We start from the raw sequence: 7,367 nt of genomic DNA, 5'->3' as shown, positions 1-7,367 counted from the left end.
ATTCATCCCCCCATTTCCCCTTTGGTAACCATAAGTTTGTTTTCTATGTCTGTGAGTCTGTTTCTGTTTTGTAATTAAGTTCATTTGTATCATTTTTATAGATTCCACATATAAGTGATATCATATGGTATTTGTCTGACTTACTCCACTTAGTATAATAATCTCTAGGTTCATCCATGTTGCTGCAAATGGCATTATTTCATTCTTTTTTATGGCTGAGTAATATGTGTGTATACACACACACACACATATGTGTATATACACGCCACATCTTTCTTATCCACTCATCTGTCGATGGACATTTAGGTTGCTTTCATGTTTTGGCTGTTATAAATAGCACTGCTATGAACATTGGGGTGCATGTATCTTTTTGAACTAGAGTTCACCCTGGATAGATGTCTCAGGCACCATCTTGCTTGGTCTACTGTTAGCAACCTTAGCTACAGTTGATCACTTGAAGCACTTTCCTCACTAGTCCCTGGGGTACCACTCCCTCTGGGTTCTCCCCACTTCACCAGCAGTTCCTCCTCAATCTTTTTTTTTTTTTTGGTATGGTTCCTTCTCCTCCTTATGACCTCAAAATCTTTGAGTGCCACAGGGCTCAGTTCTCAGTTTACACAAACTTAGGGGTGGGAAAGAGGGATTCATCTAATCTCATGATTTTAAATACCATTCATATACTGATAACTCCCCAGTTTCTATATCCATTTTGGCCCTCTCTCCTGAAAGCCAGACTCATATAGCCAATTGCTTCCCTACCAACTCTGCTTGGATGTCTAACTGATGTCTCTAATTTATCACATCCCAAACCAAACTTCTTATTTTCCCCTGAAATCTGCTATTGTGAAGTTCTTCCTATTTCAATAAATGACAATTACATGCCATAATTTTCTCTTCTCTAAAACCTTGAGATCATCTTTGACACATCATTTGTTATCACATCCTACCTCCAATTCAATGGCAAATGCTATCGACTCTACTTTCAAAAATATATCCAATCTAACAACCACTTCTAACCATTCTGTCGACACCCTGAGTTTAGTCCAGCTCACCATCCTCTCTCATGTGGGTTAACAGCCTCCGAACTGTCTCCTTACTGCCTCCTCCACTCAGCTATAGTTTATTCTACACAAGACAGTCATATCATATCTCTCTTCTGCTCAGTATCTTCCAATAGCTTCCTATCTCACTCAAAGTAAAAGGCAAAGTACTATTAAGGGCCCAAGACCCTACACAATCTGTCTCCAGCAGATTAAGGTGGAAGGTTAGTTTCTACCAATTTCCTTGTTCACCACTGGGTACGATGATCTGACTTCAGTCATCATCTCCTTGCTATTATTCCCCAAACATGGTGAAATATGCACCCACCTCAGGACCTTTGTAGATGCTGTTCTCTCCACTTGGACCATTTTTCTCCTGTGTATCCACATGAATTCCTACCTCCACCCCATCACCCAGATCTCTAAGTTGATCATTCAGAGAAGAGACCTTCTCAGACATCTGAACCTGACCACACTATATAAAAGGGAGCGCCCTCCTTCACCTCCTTATACCCTCTTTACCTGGACCTACTTTTTTACGGTGCTTATCAATCTTGACGTATTATATATTCCTTTATTTACTTATTGTCTATTCCCATAAAAACAAGCTATGGCGTCAGGAGCTTTGTCTCTGTTTACTGTCATATTTATTATACTGGCACTGAGTACGGTGCCCAGCAGGTGGTAGATTCTCAGTAATTATTTGTTGAATAAGTGAATGAATGAAGTGAAATTGACAGGCCATGAGCCACATTCACTGTAACCTCCACCGCCTGGTTGTGAACCCATCCACTGGAGCGTCAGAGATGGTCCCATCCCTAGAGAGCTGTCCTGTCCCCTCCTCTCAGGTCTTTGCTATTACACAGTAAACATCTCTGGTTCTTTCCACAGTTCTTTAAAAAAGATGGTGGCTCTGACAGCACCTCTGAGTATCTTCACACTCCAGGATGCAGTTTGTCTGGATTTAGGGATCTGGACACTTAAAATAAGTTAGTTGTTTTCTGACGATTTTCTCATCCACCTTGGGCTTCAGTTCTACTGTAGCGATGTTGGTTCTACCTGCTCATGCCTGAAGACAAGTCTCCTTGTTCTGCTTAAAGATTGGATGAATTAGGGATGTGAATGATGTAAGTGTCCTTTGATTAGAAGGAGGTAGCTAATAAAGCGAACCTGTAGAAACAGTTTATCACCCATGAAGCACTGTATAGCCTATGCACATGATGGATGCAAAAGTATTTCCTAAAAACCCTATTTAAAACTTAATGTGGGACTTCCCTGGTGGCGCAGTGGTTGAGAGTCCGCCTGCCAATGCAGGGGATGTGGGTTCATGCCCCGGCCCGGGAGGATCCCACATGCCGCGGGGCAGCTGAGCCCGTGAGCCATGGCTACTGAGCCTGCGCGTCCGGAGCCTGTGCTCCGCAACGGGAGAGGCCACAACAGTGAGAGGCCCGCGTACTGCAAAAAAAAAAAAAAAAAAAAAAAAAAAACTTAATGTGGATGGTAGTCAGTGGCAGAAGACAGCACATTCAAATGAAGTAGAGTTTAATGAAGGGGTTATTTACTAAAGGCATGAGAAGGATGAAGGCAAGCCAGCCAGAGGTGCTGAAGCAATCAGGGGCAAGCCCAAGCTGGGAAGTGTAACCAGCGTGGCCTAAGAGTCAAGGGGAAAGCCCATTCCTACTCTTGGGGAGAGCAGCGAGCTTTAGGAGAGGCTGCCTGAGGTGAAGCAGGGAGAGTCAGGGGAATGAACATGCCCGCCTAACTCACTGCTGCCCTCCCATCTGTGGCTAGTGCTGTCCTTTCAGTTCCCAAGTAGACACAAGGTAGCCAAGGAGCCATTGATGCAGCCCACAAAGGCCAGCCTCCAGGGGCCCAGAGAAGGCTGCAGAGGGATGGAGGGGGGATCTGAAGGAACCAATGGGGAAGATCCAGCAGGGTTTGCTTAGTAATAAACAACCCTTGAAAAGTGAAGGCTTTCCCAAATACTTTTCTGTTGCGTCTGAAATATTTAATGATATGTATATATCAATTGTTTTAATGTTGAAAGGTTTTCTTGTTTTCATTTTTGGTTGTGGTGGTGGTGGTGGGATAATAGATTTTCCCCTTTGTTTTGCTTTTCTCTATTAAAATGACTTTATACATACAGTTCTTTAAAAAGTATTATGGGACTGTATAATTCCATTTGGATGAAGTTAGGAACTGGCTAACCCAGTGTATGGAGATAGAAGTTAGAATAGTCGTTACCTCTGGGGAGGCGGTGGGTGTTGACTGAGAAGGGGAACAAGGGAACATTTCTAGGAAATGTCGATCTTGAACTATATCTTATATGGGCATCTATTTAGGTAAAAATTCATTGAGCTGTACACTTAAGTTTTATTTTTTTATTGAATATAGTTGATTTATAATATCATATTAGTTTCAGGTGTACAACCCAGTGATTCAATATTTTTATAGATTATACTCCATTTAAAGTTAGTGCAAAATAATGTCTAGGCAGGACCCGCCATTCACTTGCCTCACGCCTTCACAGTTGCGAGAGTCACCTCCGCACCAGAAAGGAAGAGGAGACCAGAGCCGAACTCTCCTCCTGCCAAGATGTCTGTTGGCATGCGATTAAAGTCCTACATGAGGCTGAGGGTCACATCGTGACATGGGAGATGAACACTGGTGAGGTGTATCGAGGGAAGCTCATTGAAGCCGAGGACAACGTGAACTGCCGGATGTCCGACATCACAGTCACGTACAGAGATGGCCGAGTGGCACAGCTGGAGCAGGTGTACATCCATGGCAGCAAGATCCGCTTTCTGATTTTGCCTGACATGCTGAAAAACGCACCCATGTTAAAGAGCATGAAAAATAAACCCAAGGCTCAGGGCCGGTCGGGGAAAGGCTGCTATTCTGAAGGCCCAAGAGGCCGCAAGAGGGAGAGGACGTGGAAACATCTTCCAGAAGCGAAGATAAATTTATCTGTTGGACAGAACTTTGCCCTTATTTTTTTCTTTTAGGTTATCTGGGTCAGGGGGTGCATGCGTAGGTATATGTCCTAGGTCATCTTTTGAAATCTTTTTCTTTAGCTCTGGGTAAATGTTAAACTAAATAGATATAGTGGGGTTTTTTCTTCTTGAGAATAAAAAAAAAAAGTATATTTCCCTGTGCTGTACAGTATATCCTTGTTGCTTATTTACTTTATACATGGTAGTTTGCATCTCTTAATTCCCGCCCCTATCTTGTCCCTCCCCCTTCCCTCTCCCCACTGGTAACCACTAGTTTGTTTTCTGTAACTGTGAGTCTGTTTCTGTCTTGTTATATTTGTTTGTCTTATTTTTTAGATTCCACATATAAGTGATAACAGACACTATTTGTCTTTCTCTGTCTGACTTATTTCACTAAGCTCAATACCCTCTAGGTCCATCCATATTGTTGCAAATGGCAGAATTTCATTTTTTTAATGGCTGAGTAACATTCCATTGTGTGTGTGTGTGTATTTTTTTCTAGGTTCTTTTTAAAAAAATTTTTATTGGGGTATAGTTGCTTTACAATATTGTGTTAGTTTATACTGTACAGCAAAGTGAATCAGCTATATGTATACATATATCGCCTCTTTTTTGGATTTTCTTCTCATTTCTACTTTTTTTTTTTTACATCTTCTTTATCCATTCATCTGTTGACACTTAAGTTGCTTTCATATCTTAGCTATTATAAATAATGCTTCTGTGGACACTGGGGTGCACATATCTTTTCGAATTAATGTTTTCATTTTCTTTGGACATATATATACCCAGGAGTGGAAATGCTGGATTACATGGTGGTTCTATTTTTTGCTGTTTGAGCAACCTCCATACTGTTTTCCATTGTGGCAAGATTTATGCATTTTATTGTATGTAAATTATACCACAATAAAAAAATAAAAGAAAAAATAGTATGGTTATATCCTTGGAAGTGCAATGTTGATATGCAGTATTTTCAGATGTTTGTACAATCTATGTGAGCATTTGTATGCCAGATCTGCATTGTCTCATCTCTCTCTACCCTTGTAATCTGCACTCAGTTTTTCAAGGGGCAAAGATAAGGGAGGGGTGTAGACTAGTCTCAGAGAAATCTATAGACAATTACCCTCGGTTGAAAATAAACATAATAAAACTATAGAAGTCTAATTTTTGCAACTCGAGAGGGTTTTTTTCCACAGCTATTCACATCTAATCACTCTCACCTAATAAATGAATAGAATAGCTAATGTGATTAGACTAATTCACTATTCATCATGAATATTAAATGAACAGAATATTTTGCATTTCACCAGTCACATATCTTGAGTATTTACCTGATATTACAATCAGATATGTGTTAGATTTTCTCTCTGCTTCTGGGCCATAACTCATGGATAATTATAGTGTTTAATTAGCCCCACACAGCACTTGGCTGTTGGGTGTGGATGGAAATTACAGGATGTAGAAGGAACAAATCAAAGGCTGTAAAGGAAAGTAGCCCTTTGCTATATCCCCTGGAAGCACAGTAGGGACCACGGGCAGTGCAGGGTGAATCATATTATTCCACTTGAATAGAAAAGACGTTGCTTTCAAAAAGATTTTTAAAGTACATTAAAAAAAATACAATGAGCATGAAATGGAAAAGAGGTAGAGAGTTTAATGCACTCTTTATAAAGAGGCCTTTCCCCCCCGATCATTCTTGACCGCCCCTTGCATTCGATGAAATCATAGAATCGTCAGTTGGTTGGGAGCTCTCTCCTAGCAACCTAGACGGGTAACTGCAGTGTCAGTCCAGCGAGCTGACTGCCAGAGGTTCAGATGACTGTTGCTCAGTCCTTGAGGCCTGGAAGTGCAATAAAGCAGTCTATGTGGGGATATATGTATATGTATAGCTGATTCACTTTGTTATACAGCAGAAACTAACACACCATTGTAAAGCAATTATACTCCAATAAAGATGTAAAAAAAAAAATAGTCTGCTAGCTAAATGCCTAATTTCTCAAAGACATGCAATGATTTGAACCAATCCAATCTCATCCCGCAAACATATAATGAACATCTTCGCTGGTAAGACACGGTGCTAAGTCCTACGGAGGAGAGAGAAGTAATATAAGTAATACAATATCATACCTCTAAGCTTGGGAAGTGTGGAAGGAGAAAGGGGAGATTCAAGAAACTGGCTTCTCAGAGGACAAATGAAGAGTGTGGTTCAAATAGGAGGGCAGAATCGTGTCCTGGAAAGAAAAAGAAAACATTTTGATGTGTACAACATGCTACACAGACGGAGTACGAAGCTAAATACGGTAGGCACAATTCTAAGATGGTCCCCAAGACTTCCCAATGCTCCTTGTACGCATGCCCTGCATCGGCGCTGGGACTGGGACTCTGATGGACTTTACTCCAGTGACTAGGTTATGCTACATGGCACAGTGGATGACCTGACCTAATCACATTGGTCCTTTAAAAGCAAAGAGCTTTCTCCAGCTGGTTGTACAAGAGGAGGTCAGAAAGACAGACTCCAGCTGCTCTGGAAGGAAGCAAACACTGTGTTGTGAATGGACAGTGGGGGCAGATGACAAGGAACTGCCAGGGAAAGCAGTTCTGGGCTGACAGGTAGCAAGAAAAGGGGCATCTCCGTCCAATGGCCTCAAGGACACAGATTCTTCCAAAAAAACAGTGATCTTGGAAGAGGACTCAGATGAGAACTGAAGCCCTAGCTGGCACCTTGATTTCAGCCCAATGAGACCCTGTGCAGAGAATTTATGCTCTGCCCAGTCTTCAGACATGTAGAAACTTCGAGATGATAAATTTGTGTTGTTTTAAGATGCCAACTTTGTGGTAATTTTTAACGCAGTAATAAAAAGTAATATCCCAGGCAAGAATGAGGATTTAAAAGCTGTGATAAAAAGAGCGAAATAGGGGAAAAGAGGGAGGTGGGATGTGGAAAGGGGGAGGAGGGGGGCAGGGAGAGAGAGAGGAGAGAGAGAGGCGATAAAGAAATGCACCCACATGAATAGTTTCGGGGAACTATTAATCATAAAGGAAATAACTCCTCTTTGCGGAGAAAGAATTTAAGAAGGGAAACAATGATTTACTACTGAATAATCCATGAGGGTTTCAGAGTAAATGCTTGGCCGGACCCCAAATTGGCCTGCTCTGGCAGCTAGCTCATCTGGGGACTTCTTCCCTCTGTTCAGTATGTGATTCAGGGCTTTCTCCCCAGAAGTCACAGGCCTGGGCTGGGTCACAATTGCCAGTTTTGCTCTCATCTTGAATTGTCTCCACTAATTCTTCCTTTTTTCAGTATGGTCCAAACTGTGATATGTTATTGACTTGGAGA

General features: G+C 41.6%; 1 pseudogene; it reads left to right on the top strand.

The window, feature by feature from the left end:
- Positions 1-344: 344 nt before the first annotated feature.
- On the top strand, positions 345-4,001 carry LOC114887690 (annotated as a pseudogene).
- Positions 4,002-7,367: the final 3,366 nt, after the last annotated feature.

This window comes from Monodon monoceros, unplaced genomic scaffold (assembly GCF_005190385.1).
Source record: "Monodon monoceros isolate NGI ecotype Baffin Bay Population unplaced genomic scaffold, NGI_Narwhal_1 Super_Scaffold_7, whole genome shotgun sequence".
Taxonomy (NCBI): Eukaryota; Metazoa; Chordata; class Mammalia; order Artiodactyla; family Monodontidae; genus Monodon; species Monodon monoceros.
The sequence above is the reverse complement of the archived record's forward strand: the minus strand, read 5'-3'. Positions and strand labels throughout refer to the sequence as shown.